Here is a 13,864-nt window from a genome sequence, read left to right on the forward strand (position 1 = left end):
GTGTGGAGTGGGTCCAAGAATCTTGAAGGGACTTCAGGGTAAGTTTGGCTGGTGTGTGAACGCACACGCTCTCTTCTGAAGGAGATTCGGGTTAGAAGCCCTGTCTGTAAAGCCTCCTGAAGAGGTAGGACCAACAACTGGGCAGCAAGAATTTGAAGCACATTACTTGATACTGCCACCAGATGTCACCATTTTAACATATTCCAAAGTTTCTTTTCTGGAAAAATTGGAAAGGACAACAGGTTTTGTTAGAGCTCCTGTTAACTGAGCTCTAATTCATGTCATCCTTTTTGTAGTAACCCTGGAAGTTCTTTTTTCAGAGCATAAAAATTAAGAATAGCCTTAAGTGTTTGATAGAGATTTGGGGATGATACAAGTCCACCCTACTTTCTCCCTCTGGTGGTGTCCTGATTGGTGTTTCCGAGTCTCATGGTACTAATAATGTCTCCATTAAAATGTTGCTAAAGAGTGGTTAAGCCAGACCTGAAACAGAACCAGCCCTGAAGCCCTCGGGTCCCAGTTACACTGCGCTAAGGGACAGAGAGCTGCTGGCCAGTCTGCAATTTAAAGTGGAGGAGAGGAGAGCTGGTCTTGTGGTAGCAAGCATGACTTGTCCCCATAGCTAAGCAGGGTCTGCCCTGGTTGCATCTGAATGGGAGACTTGATGTGTGAGCACTGCAAGATATTCCCCTCAGGGGATGAAGCCGCTCTGGGAAAAGCAGAAGATTTCAAGTTCCCTCCCTGGCTTCTCCAAGATAGGGCTGAGAGCGATTCCTGCCTGCAACCTTGGAGAAGCCGCTGCCAGTCTGTGAAGACAATACTGAGCTAGATAGACCAATGATCTGACGGTATATGGCAGATTCCTATGTTCCTGTGTTCCTATGTTCTAATATGCTGTTTATTCAAGAATTAAGGCTTTTTTCATTGAAATCTGCACTTGCCAGTACACATTTCCCAAGAATCCCCTGTAAATTCTGTCAGCCTTCCCTCCAAAAGGGCTAGTTTATTTGTTAGGAGACCAGCTTGGGCCTTAAAGCTCAAAGCCAGCTTTGACCTGTGATTCTGAGTGCAAACAGCTGCCCTTTTAAACTCACATACACAGCTCACACACCTGAAAGAGACACCATCCAATTTCCCACTCCTGCAAAAAGAGAAGATGCTAACTTAGATGACTTTTAAGCAGGCTTAGTCAAATTCATAGAAGATACATCTATCAATGGATACCAGCCATAATATCCAAAAGGTAAATTTCATGTTCAGAGACAGTATACATCTCATACCAGATGCTGCAGAAAACACTGGGGAATGGTTCTCTCTCCTGTGCCCTGTTCATTATCTTCCCTGAGCCATTTGGCTGATCACTCCTTGATTTTAATTTAATTTGATTTTTACATTTCTGTTTATCCTCATGACAACCCTGTGAGGTAGGTTAGGTTGAGAGATAAATGACTGGCCCAGAGTCAATTAGTGAGGTCATTTATGCAATCAAAAACTGTGTTCTTCCTGGGTTTGGGAGATGGATGTGCTCCCAATTTTTGGTTGTGTGGAAGCAAGGTAAGAGGAAAACCTGCGTAGAGGTGATTGTGTGGAAGCAAGGTAGGAGGAAAAGCTACCCAGGTTTTCCTCCTACCTTGCTTTCACACAACCAAAAATTGGGAGTACACACAGATCCCAAACCTGGGTAAAACGTGTTTTTTGCTTTGTGAATGATCTCAGTGAGTTGCATGGCTGAATGGAGATTGAATTCATGGAGCTCAGAGCTGCTCTTACCCCTGGACTTCCAGGCCAAAGTCCAGGGCCTCCACACCCCCTGGGGGCCTCCAAATCCTCCTTAGTCTGTCCTGGGTGGCACTGCCCGCCACTGTGCCAGGCGGCCAAGCACTCCCCCCTGTTTAGCAACAGGGGGGAGTGAGAAAAGAAATATGTGGGGTGGGAATATTGCCTGTTGAAATGTTTTTGCTAATGCATATTTGCATAAATATACCTGTTTTATATTCTTACATTCTTCTGAGTTGAGTTGCCGTTTGTACCCTCAAGAACTGTGTGTGTGTGTGTATGTGTGTGAAGCGGGAGGGGGGAGGCCTCCAAAGTCCAGGCTCCAAAATTACCTAGTTGCACCTTTGGAGGAGCTCAGCAAAACTTGCCCCTCCCCTGTAGCGTCAGCACAGTGTTAGTTTAATGTGAACCTTTGTTGTGATGCAGCAGTTCTTATGCTGCTGGAATGCCCTCACTAGGAAGATCTGTCTAAGAAGATCTGCCTGTTTGTCTTCCTGGCCATCTTTAAGCAGCTGAAGGTGTGTTTTTTTGGTTGTTTTTTTAAATCAGGTCCGCTTTCAACTTACTTTAACATTGTGGGTTTATTACTGTTGTTGCTGCTGTTTTACTTGATGTTTTTCTTCTTCTTTTGTATGCATTTTGGTTTTTTTAAGAGTAAAAATACCTTAAATAAATTATATATTCTTAAATTATTTCACCATCTTATCTCATTTTCCATTCAATACACACTTCTTAGAAAGGGGTATACTTGTGAGTCAAATGGGCCGTAAGCCAGAATTTGGCTTTTTAAAAGCCAAATCTGGCCACCTAGTTGGGGATGGTGATCTTCAAAATGAGGGCCAGCCTAATGACCCTGGTTAACTGCCCCAAATACAGCTGTGAAACTGACAACTCTTTGCAATACCAGTCTGGAAAATGAAATGGGTTGGACCCAAAGGTGTCCATTCCACATGCAGAAGGTGTCTTTTGCTCACAGAAGGACTGCTTTACACCTAATGTCAAAGCATCATTTCTCTGGGCCCAGTGCAAACTTTGAATATGGCCCCTTCCCCACTCTCCTTCCCCTCATGAAAGGCCTTGTTTGTTTTCCATGGTTGAAGGATTGACTGGTGTCTCTTAGCTTCAAGTTCTCCTTGTTTAAGCTTCTTACATTTTTGGCCACCTGATCACATATTTATAACCTCACATAGCAATATGTCATGTATATTTATTCATTATGCACAACTGTACTGACAAGATAGATAGACAGACAGATAATACCCTTCAGACATTGTTCTCTGTCCCTGGGGTCTAGTGGCAGTACACTCTAGAGATCAGAGAGGCTTAACTCATTTGCTCATATATGTTCTGCAGCCTGTAAATCCCATCAACTGCATAGACTCTTGCTGTATCCAGGATCTCAAAGACTGTTGTCGTGCTTGTCTATCTGTCCTGCAGCCAGTTAGAGATGTTCTGCCTGCTTGTGTATAGAAAATGCCAGCAGGAATTCAGGAAATCTGGGACTTGTAGTTCTTGAAAGAGCATCAGAACTTTTTTCTGTTTCTCAGAACAGCAAACTTTCAAAATGGCTGGTCCAGCAAATCCTTTAAAATCTTAAAGAATTTGGACATGTTATAGATACGGGGAAATAGGTTTCCATAAACATCCTCATCTGCAATTTAACCTCAATTTTTCCCTCATGAGAATGGACTTGCAAACCAGGTCAGCCATCCCGGATAATATGATTCCTTCCTTCCCTCCATCCTGCTACTTGTGCCATGTTTATACCTTACATTAGAATACTGAAGGTGAAATTATATCAAAATATGTTTGTATACTTGAGCAGCTGACTGTGCAAAAGTTTATGTAGCCTTTTGCATAAGCAGAAGCATGAGACAGGTAGACTGTAGAACCTACCTATTGTAGCATTGCATGAGCAGTTGTGAAAGCTCTTGTACAACTGTTTGTGGAATACCACTAGCAGTGTTTTTCTATCTCTAGGTTCATTAGACCCAACCCTGAAGTATCTGCAGATATATCCTTATTTGGTCTTGTATCAACTTAGCAAAACTAATTAGAGTTCTGGTCTCCAACACTGACAGCCACAGTGGGATTGCAATGCTGAGTACAGTGACAGATTGGAATATGCTTATTTTCACCCACATTAGGATAAGTGTGAAATGTGGAGAGTGAAGTGTGAAACAATTAGGAACAATTGTTTTCAAAAAATACTTATCTTTTATACATATTGGAAGGTAAATATGATGTAATTGTGATTTTTGAAATATTTAAGCCATGATCCAATCATCTTCGTACCTCAAAACCAACAGTTCAGAGTAAAGTTACTCTCCAGCACTTGCTGCATAGGCCAGAGGGAAAGGGGAGATGGGAAGGGCAGCCCCAGACAAGTAGCTTGCCTATCCACATCTGAACCCGAGGTAACTTGAAGATACGGTACTTTTCACATGCTCAGAGTTCCCCATGGGTTGACTTCTGGTTATGTTCAAGATGGAAGCATTAAGGTGAAATATACTGTTATTTTTCTTTCAAAAATCTAACATTTAACAAAAGGTTCCCTCCCACCCAAAATGCTGTTCATTTACGGTGCTGCCACTGCCCTTCTGAAGATGGATGCTAATAATTTGTTCAGCCTCTCCACTGTGTCTCTCTCTTCCATCACTTCTCTTTGCATCTGTATTGTCTTGCTCCTCAAATTCCTTCCAGCCTTGCCTGGCTGTTCTTTGTCTCTGAGCTGTTTAGGAGAACGAGCTCTGGATAAGACATGCAATAGACTTCCTATTTCTCAAGCTTCTCCATATTGTCCAAATGAGAATGTTTATACCACATGCACTACACACACCTCATGCACCCACACAAATGAGTGAGCTGTTCTTTATCCTGCTGGTTTATCTTCCTTTCCAAAATGGCACTCTGTCTGATCATTGCAATACTGCCAGTTCTCCCTCAAGCCCCAAACCAGGCCCCTGCTGGCCCGCATGGATGGGGGGAAGTCAGGGGCGTAGCAAGGTTGGAGTGGGCCCAGAGACAAGATTGTAAAAAGGCCCCCTCTCACTGAAGCTCAGCTCATGAAGTAAAGAAATCTTAAATGAGGCTAAATAGTGGTAACAAAAAGCATGCATATATATATATATATATATATATATATATATATATATATATATATATATGCTTTTTGTTACCACTATTCAGCCTCATTTATATATGCTTTTTGTTAACACTATTCAGCCTCATTTAAGATTTCTTTACATATATATATATACACACACACACACACACACACACACACACACACATATATATATATATATATATATATATATATATATATATATATATATATATATATAAAAAACACCTATGTGCCATAATAGAACCTCATCCTAAATTATTATTTTTAAAGTTTTTGTAAATTGTGGATGATGCAAGTCATTTAATGGTACTAGAGAAAGACATGCTGTCCTAGTAGCTCCAGGTCTTAACACTCACATCAATTTTGAAGGATGAATACAACTGAAGGTCTGAATAGAACTGAAGGTCTGCACACACCAGGCGGGTGTGCAGCTGGGGGAGTCGGTCATGTGACTTGCTTCTGGGGGGGCCCCCAAGGCAGTGAGCCCCCAGACAACTATCTCCCCTTGCCCTGTTATAGTTACGCCCCTGAGGGAAGTGCCAGCGGGGCCTAGAAGAGCTGCCACAGCCTGCTGCCACGGTCACCCTGAAGATGCCACTCTTAAGGTGATCTCCCATCCACCCACCACTCTTTTGAACCCACTTTTAGATGTTAGGAATCCTTACTGGATTCCCCTTTACAAGCAACCCAACCGGTTTAACCCAATTCGTGTGCACAAACCAAACCTCCCCACTGGTTCTAATGAACCGGTTCACAGTCCGGCAGTTTGGTTTGAATTTGGTTCGAATTCAAACCAAACCACTGCTGGTGGTTCCATACACACCCCTATCCCTGGCATTTCCAGGTTGAGCTAGAAAAGACTTCTGCCTGAAACTTCGGAGAGTTGGTGTGAGCTAGTAGGCATATTAAGCTAGATGGGCCAATGGTCTGACACTTTATAAAGCAGCTTCCTATATTCCTAATGTGGCATTGCTGCAGCAGAGCAACTGTTACATTGCCATACTTCATCCATGTTACATGAATTACCCTGATTATTTCTACAACTGCCATCCTCTCTAATAAAACGCTTGGTGTCCGTCCGTGGACGGACACCAAGCGTGTGTCCGTGCCTCCCTGCCCTGTTCTGCGCCTGCGTGAAGCGCAGGCGCAGAACAGGGCAAGGGAGACATGACGGCCGGCACCCGGTGGCCATCTTGGGCGGCCAGAAGCGGCCGCCCCGAAGAAGCCGGGAATGCGGGGAAGGAGGAGACTGGCCGAGGCGGCGGCAAAGCCGCCGCCTCGGCCAGAGGACGCAGCGCGGCCAAGGTGGCGGTGGAGCCGCGCCGCCGAAGCCAGGCGGGGGGAGGAGGCGACGGGGTAAGCCGGCCGAGGCGGCGGCAGAGCCGCCACCGAGGCCTGGTGCCGCCGCCGCAGCCAGGCGGCTGCGAGTCCTTGGGGCCCTTGCCCGTCCGGGGAGACCGGCCAGGAATGTGAGGCGGAGGCGGACCGGACCGGCAGCGGCGCCCCCAGAATCTGCCCGGCCGCCGCCACCGCCCACTCTCCCGCCCTCCCAGCTGCCCAAATACTCCTTCCCCGCTCCCCCACGCAAATGATTAAGGGCCAAAACGGCCCAGAAGAATGCCTCCGCGGCCGCCGCCATGGCCGCCAACCGCCCTCCCAGCTGGCCGAGACTTCCTTACCCAAAGCAGCCCGCGACAGTCGGGCGATCAAAAATCCATTTTTTGCGAAGAAGAGAGGAGCTCCCGAACAGAGCTCCTCTCTGTGCTAAGCCAATGCCCAAACTGCTGCTATGGACGCAAAGGACGCAATAGGCGTCCTTTGCGTCCATAGCAGCAGTTTGGGCATTGGCTTAACACAGAGAGGAGCTCTGTTCGGGAGCTCCTCTCTTCTTTGCAAAAAATGGATTTTTGATCGCCCGACTGTCGCGGGCTGCTTTGGGTAAGGAAGTCTCGGTCAGCTGGGAGGGCGTGGGCGGGGGAGGCCAGAGGAAGTGGGGTGGGGGGGGAAACTCTCCCTTACTAGCGCCCGTTATCACAACGGGCCTGAAAACACTAGTATATAATACTATTTGAACAGCACTAGCCTTGCTGTTCAGCAGAATGCTGCTGAATATGCACACAGGTTCACAAACACCCCTGGCCCAACACTCACCCTCCCAGGCCACTCTTCAGGCTAATTGCAGCATTCATCTGTAGATATGGATGCTGTAAGCATGACTGTGCCTGTGTTCAGGAGACTATGGCATCCCAGTCTCCCAATCACGGAAATGAGCACTATCACGCTGATCGTTCATCTCTTCAAATGCTGCAGTAAGCGTGAAGAGCGAGTTGAGGAGAGTGAGTGATGGGTTGTCGGCAGGACTTCCAACCTGTTTGCACTGCTGTACATGGCTACAATGTCACTTTTAGAAACATCTTAATATAGCTACTGTTTCTGGTTAAATAGAAACAATCTGGATCAGTCACATTCATAGAGGCTATTCACATGTGCATGCAAAACCGGGCTAAGGGAGGCCAGCCCAGTTTTGCACATGCTTGTGAACCACCAGGATCAGGCCAATCCCAGCAATTCCACAGTGGCAAACCCACCTAAATAACACCCTATAAAATGTGATTAAGGGAGCGAGTGCTCCCTTTAACCCTGTTTTTTGGAGAGTGTGGCTGCTACGGCTGCTTGTTGTGGAATGGAGAGGAAAGCTGATCTTGTGGTAGCAAGCATGACTTGTCCCCTTTGCTAAGCAGGGTCCACCCTGGTTGCATATGAATGGGAGACTAGAAGTGTGAGCACTGTAAGATAGTCCCCTCAGGATGGAGCTGCTCTGGGAAGAGCATCTAGGTTCCAATTTCCCTCCCTGGCATCTCCAAGATAGGACTGAGAGAGATTTCTGCCTGCAACCTTAGAGAAAGCGCTGCCAGTCTGTGAAAACAATACTGAGCTAGATAGAGACCAATGGTCTGACTCAGTTTATGGCAGCTTCCTATGTTCCTAAGTTCCTTGCAGCTGTGACTGCCATACTGCGGGGAGCCTGGGGAGGGAGATCCCCATAATGCACTGCACACTCATTGACTACAGAGAGCCTGTTCTCCTGAATGTCCCAATTTAGACTGGAGAGTGGGTGGATGGGGCACAGAACTGCAGGACCATTGGATCCACGGTTCTGTGTTACATGCTAATATGGCCACCATGTTTAAACAGCTCTTGGGCCTAACATACCACAGGTTTGTTTTAGAGATCGGAAGGCATTTTGTGGGCTTGGAGTGTGGAGGTGAGAGAGGAATGTATCATGTGCATTACTTAACCATATAAGTGGGACTAGAAGCTATGTTTCCTCTTAGGCAATAGTTACTTTTTGTTTGTTTGTTTAAAGTGTAAATAGCTGAGTAGAGTGGGAGTAAATCATGTATCTATCAGGGCACCAAGACCGGGGGAAAAAAAAGGCCCAATCCCACCATCATTCCCACATTGCACAAAGCATCCAGGAAGGTCAAAGTCACCATGAGAGCATTCTCAATCTGCCACTTCACATCTTCCAGACTGAATGACCCCTTTCCAAATCTTGAAGCCAAACCTGCATTTACAGACTGGTAACTGACCGTGGTGTGCATGCAACCACTTTGCAAAGTGCTGGTCTATGTTGCAGTGCCGGATGGTAAAGACTTGACCTTTTCCTATACCAAATTAAGACACTCTTCACTCTTCGCTCAAGGACCTCCACTGCCTCTCAATTCCATGCTGCTTGCCTATCTGGCAGTTCTCTTCATATACAGTCTATTTCCTTGAAAACCTTGAAGGAAAAGACACGAGATGCATTTATTCTAGGCATGACTCTTACGTACAGTTTCTCCTTGGCAACATCTCTCTTTTGAGCTCTGCAGTTGGATTTCACCAGCTACTCCCTAGTCGATCATGGTGTTTAAAAAGGAGGAAACTGAACAAGCTTCTAATAGCTTTGACTTTTCATCGAGAGCTGCCATCACTCTGGGAGCCTGCAACGGCATCCCTTAATTGCCCGCACGTGAATTTCCACTGACAGGCAAGTGAGAGGCTGGGTAAAAATAACTTTTTCTACCAGGAACACTTATTAATTATCCATGAGAGGGAAAGTAGGTCGAGTATGTACCTCGACATTACAGGCTGTGACGTTTGTTCAACAGCCATAGTCTGCAACATAGGCTCCACGTGCCTGCCTGAAACGTTTCTTCAGCAGAGTACAAGCTGTGAATAAGAGTCCTGCAAGCAGAGAATATAGCCTGTACGTTCATTGAAGGAAAAACATGTTGCTTGCTCAAAAGAGGCAAAGCCTTTCCTGCTTGTAAGTCATTCAGCTTTTTTTCTACGTCTGCTAGGAAATGAACATGCTATTAATAACATTTTGAACTGTTTGGAGCATTACAAGTCTGGGGGCCATTTCCGATATGATTAAAGGTCCTACACCAAAGCTTCACCATGGACGTACAAAGCGATGCGTACCTCTTGAAATAGATGTGTGTGCATTTGTCACACCTAATGAACTTACACATGTGATTCACGCAATTTCCTACTTGACTTCTGTATAGAAAATTAATCTCATGGCAAGTGGCACAGAACACTTTTTGATGCCTCTTTGACCAGAGAATATTAGGCATACATACAAGCCTTCACTTTACTAGTTCCTTCCATCCCTACATTGAAGTGAAATAATGACTTAATTTATAACTTTCATTTGAATTTCTCATCGTACCTTGTTGAATGTAACTAAAAAAAATGCCTACAGAGAGGTTTGTGAACATACCGATAGTTCATCTCTTCTTCTTTCCTGATATGTTTGTGCCTATTGTTTTCTGCATAAAACAGATGACTCGAGGCTAATCTTGTGAATACAATATTGACTAATCTCATGGATGCAATACTAATACTAAATAAATACTGGGGCTATTTTCACGACCAACAAAAGTTGGGCTAGCAGAGACTAGCCCGATTTTTGTTGGTCATTAGAACCACTGGGCTCGCAGCCGAGCCCGGTGGTTCTGGAGAGGCTAACCTGCTCGAGAACCCCTGGCAAAAAGCAGGTTTGCGGAGCGAGCACTCCTGCAAACCTGCTTTTTGTGATCGTGAGTAGCCGCGGCGTGCCTTTGTGCCATGCCTACTCATGAGTAGACCCCCCCCCCGGCTGGGAGGCTTAAAAGCAGCCTCCCGGCTCAGGGGTCTCCCCAGTATGCCCTGCGCACTCGCGCAGAGCATACTGGGGCTTGCGGAGGCCATGCAGCCCCCGCTCCCCCCACACCCCGCCGGCTCCGTCTCAGAGCCTGCCATCGTGTGGGTGGCCGATCCAGCCACCCAGGGCTCCCTGCTCGCTCTTCCCGCTCACCGGACTGATCGTGAGACCCGGTCCACTGAATTTAGTTCCATTGATAAGGAAAAAAATGGAGTCTTCATTCTATCACTCACATGCCATCATTTTATCCACTGTTTATACAATTAGGAGTCATTAATATGCTTACTGCACATAGCTACATCTCCCCGGTTTCATCTGACTCTTAGGAAGCTATTCTGACAGTCACCAGAAAGCAGGCTAAGGGGTTACAAGGCAGCTAGCCCGCCTAATTCCCTTTCCTATTAAATGAGGTTAACGGAGCGAGCGCTCCATTAACCTCATTATTTTCTGCTCATGTGTTGCCGCAGTGCAGGATGACACACGAGTAGACCCCCGACCGGGAGGCTACAAGCAGCCTCCCAGGCTTGGGGGTCTCTCCAGAATGCCCCACACACTTGAGTGGCCCCCAATCCCTGCAGCCCCCACCGCCTCCATGTCGGAGCTAGTAGTCATGTGGGTGGCTGATCTGACCACTTAGGGCACCACAGGCGATCATTAGGAGTGTGCACGGAACCAGCGGGGACCGGTTCAATGGCGGGAGGTGGCTTTAAGGGCAGGGAGGATGCACTTACCCCCCCCCAGACACACACACGTCTCCCCCGCTGACACATGTCTTTGTAAAAGCCTGTTGGGTGGCAGCGTACTTCCCTGCCACCCCGCTCTGATGTTATCCAGAAGTATCAGCTGTGACTGCACGTGTCGCTCGCATGCACGTCACAATCTAACATGAATGCGAGTGTGACACGCACAGTCACAGCTGCTACTTCCGGTTACTTCCAGATAACATTGGAGCAGGGCAGCAGGGTGGTACACTGCCGCCCAACAGGCTTTTATAAAGACGTGTGCCGGCAGGGGAGACGCATGTGTGGGGTAAGTGGGGTAAGTCATGTCATGTTTATTTATGGTCATAGACCAAAATTTAAAGCATACATAATAATACACATATGATATAATAGTAATACACACAGAGATCCAATATTATCTCATAAGTGCATCCTTCCCCGCCCTTAAAGCCACCACCACCCACGCCGTCGAACCGTTGAGCCGGGCAACATTCAAACCGATTTGGAGGCCCATAAAAGGGCCTCCGAACCTATTCGTGCACATCCCTAGCAATCATCTGCGGAGAGAGCGGGCTAAGCTCTTCATCTTGCAGGTTCAATGTTTATTCAGTTTCTGGGTGGTGTTGTAGAGGACCAAATGAAGTGAGCTAACTGAAGCAGTATATAGACAAAACTGAAGTAATGATGAATGTATGAACATTTGAAGCTGCCTTATACTGAGTCAGACTGCTGGTCCATCAAGTCCAGTAGTCTCTGTTTGCTCTGACGAGCAGCTGCTTAGCTTAAAGGATGTCAGATGTGTGGTAAATTTCTTAATCATCATGACTTGAAGGACTATTAGAAGCCTGTTCTGTTACTATGGCTTATCTCTGGCCAGCCATCAGTAGGGAAGAGCTTCTTCTGTCGAATTCCAGCAGGAAAAAAATCCTGCTCTCAACCTCTCATTTTTTCCCCAAATCAATATCATTCACTTATATTTATAACTTTGTTCCAGCTGCTTGAATGGAAGCTGACTGAGCATCGCATCAATGATAGATATCTTGATTGGAATTCTTATTTGCTACATGTGCCAAAGAATTGTTTCCCTTTGACCACTTTCTCATTGTTAGTTGACCATGTCATCAAATATGCTGATGAAACTCAACTGCCTTTTTATCTAATCTGTCCGATGCCATGGAATAATGAAGAGTAAGAGCAGGACCCCAGTCAAGTCAATGTAGTAGTGCCAAATTACTCTCATGATTGATTGTCAACTTCATGAATGCATTTGGAAACTGGGTAAGAACATCTTGACTGAAGTTCTAGCTATACATAGAGAATGGAGGTGCTGGCAAAGTAATTTTGCCTCTTTTAAAGGTCTACGGCATAGCCTTGAAATTCAGGCAGCTCATACTCTTGGTTGTTTAGGGTCCTCAAACAGAGCAGTATCACCGGGCTGTTTTAATACACTTCTTAAGTGAAGGGTGATGTTGTCATGCCGCTGTAATATATGCCCAATGCACATTGAGAGCCAAACTAGACATGATGGAGCAGCCATATTTGTTGATTTATATATAATGATGATTTTTATTTATGTCATAACTTTGCACCATTCATATACAGAGTGAAGGAGGGTCTAATATTTAAAATTGACAAGGTGATTTGGGGAGCTAAATCCTCCCCTTACCTCCCTGCAACCCATCATTCCAGGTACTTTCCCCCTTGTCCCAGCTCTCTTCTGGTATTGGAGTATTTGAAGCGATGGAGCACAAGGAGGCAACATAGTTCCCCTCACCTGCAAAACCTTTTGTTGTAAAAATTAGACTCCACACACTGTATATGTGAATAGGACAGATACTTGAACACCAAATGTGCCTGTCCCTATCACATCCAGTTTGTTCCCAAAACTAGTGTGTGAGGCTGTTCTCACACACAACCAAGACCAGGCTAAGGCAGCCACAACCAGGCTTTGCTGCATGTAAGAAGAACTGCCGGCAGGTGCGTGGCTGCCAGTGGCACCTCAGCCGCAAACCCATCAAAGGGGCCTGCCCATTAATTGACATTAAGAGCACAAGTGCGCCCTTAATCTGGGCTAAATGATCATGTGTTGGTGCCATGCAGTGCCGACACAGGATCAGCCTCCCGGCCACTGCCAAACAGATCTCCAAAGTGCACCACACACTCGTGTGGTGACCCAGACGTGTCCCAGTCCCCAAACTTCCATGCTGCCGGGAAAAGCCAGTGTCCATCTGGGCGGACTCAACAATCATCTGTGGGGGAAGTAAGCTTCTCTAGCCTTCCTCCCCATATGCCCTCCGGGGCTCAAACCCTTCTCACTGATCATGAGTAAGGGCTCTATATCTTTTGTTTAAGATTGTTTGACTAAGCTATACTGCATTCCCTTCACCATGTAAACAAATCAATGTGACAAACAGGGCCTTGACTGTAAACACTGCAAGATTCTGGAAGGATCTGCTGATTGCAGTCAAAACTAGTTCCTCCCTTATCTCCCTTTGAGAGAACTATAAAAACTATTTTGAAAGACCTTTGGGAACTGAGATAAGAGTCTGTCCTGAATTTTATTTTCTGGCTGCAAAATGCTGTTTGTGATAAAACAAGAAAATAATGTGTAACTATGGTTTTCTATTATAGTATTGCCTTTGCAAAGTGACTTGAGCCTAGGAAAGGCAGCACAGACACATTTTATTTTATTTATTATTTTTATTTAGCGTATTTCTATAGCGCCCCAAACTTGCATCTCTTCCTATAGTGCCCCAAAATTATAATCATTTAAACATTAAAATCATTAACATCAAAATCATTTAAAACCCAATATTAAAACTATAAGTATAAAAAATTATAGCTTTTAAAGAAAGAGTATTTCATGCCTAACGCTGCTTCTCTTACAGCCTGTTTTGAGACTGCTAACAGGACACTTAGAGGTGGCACATCACAACAAAATGTGTCACTGACAAGATGTTTTTAATAGATTGGTTTTTCACACAAATGCCTGCTTTGTGGTTGGTAATGTGAAATGGACAAAACTAGAAGTTTGTTTGTTTG

Source organism: Hemicordylus capensis, chromosome 4, assembly GCF_027244095.1.
Source record: "Hemicordylus capensis ecotype Gifberg chromosome 4, rHemCap1.1.pri, whole genome shotgun sequence".
In the NCBI taxonomy this organism is placed as follows: domain Eukaryota; kingdom Metazoa; phylum Chordata; class Lepidosauria; order Squamata; family Cordylidae; genus Hemicordylus; species Hemicordylus capensis.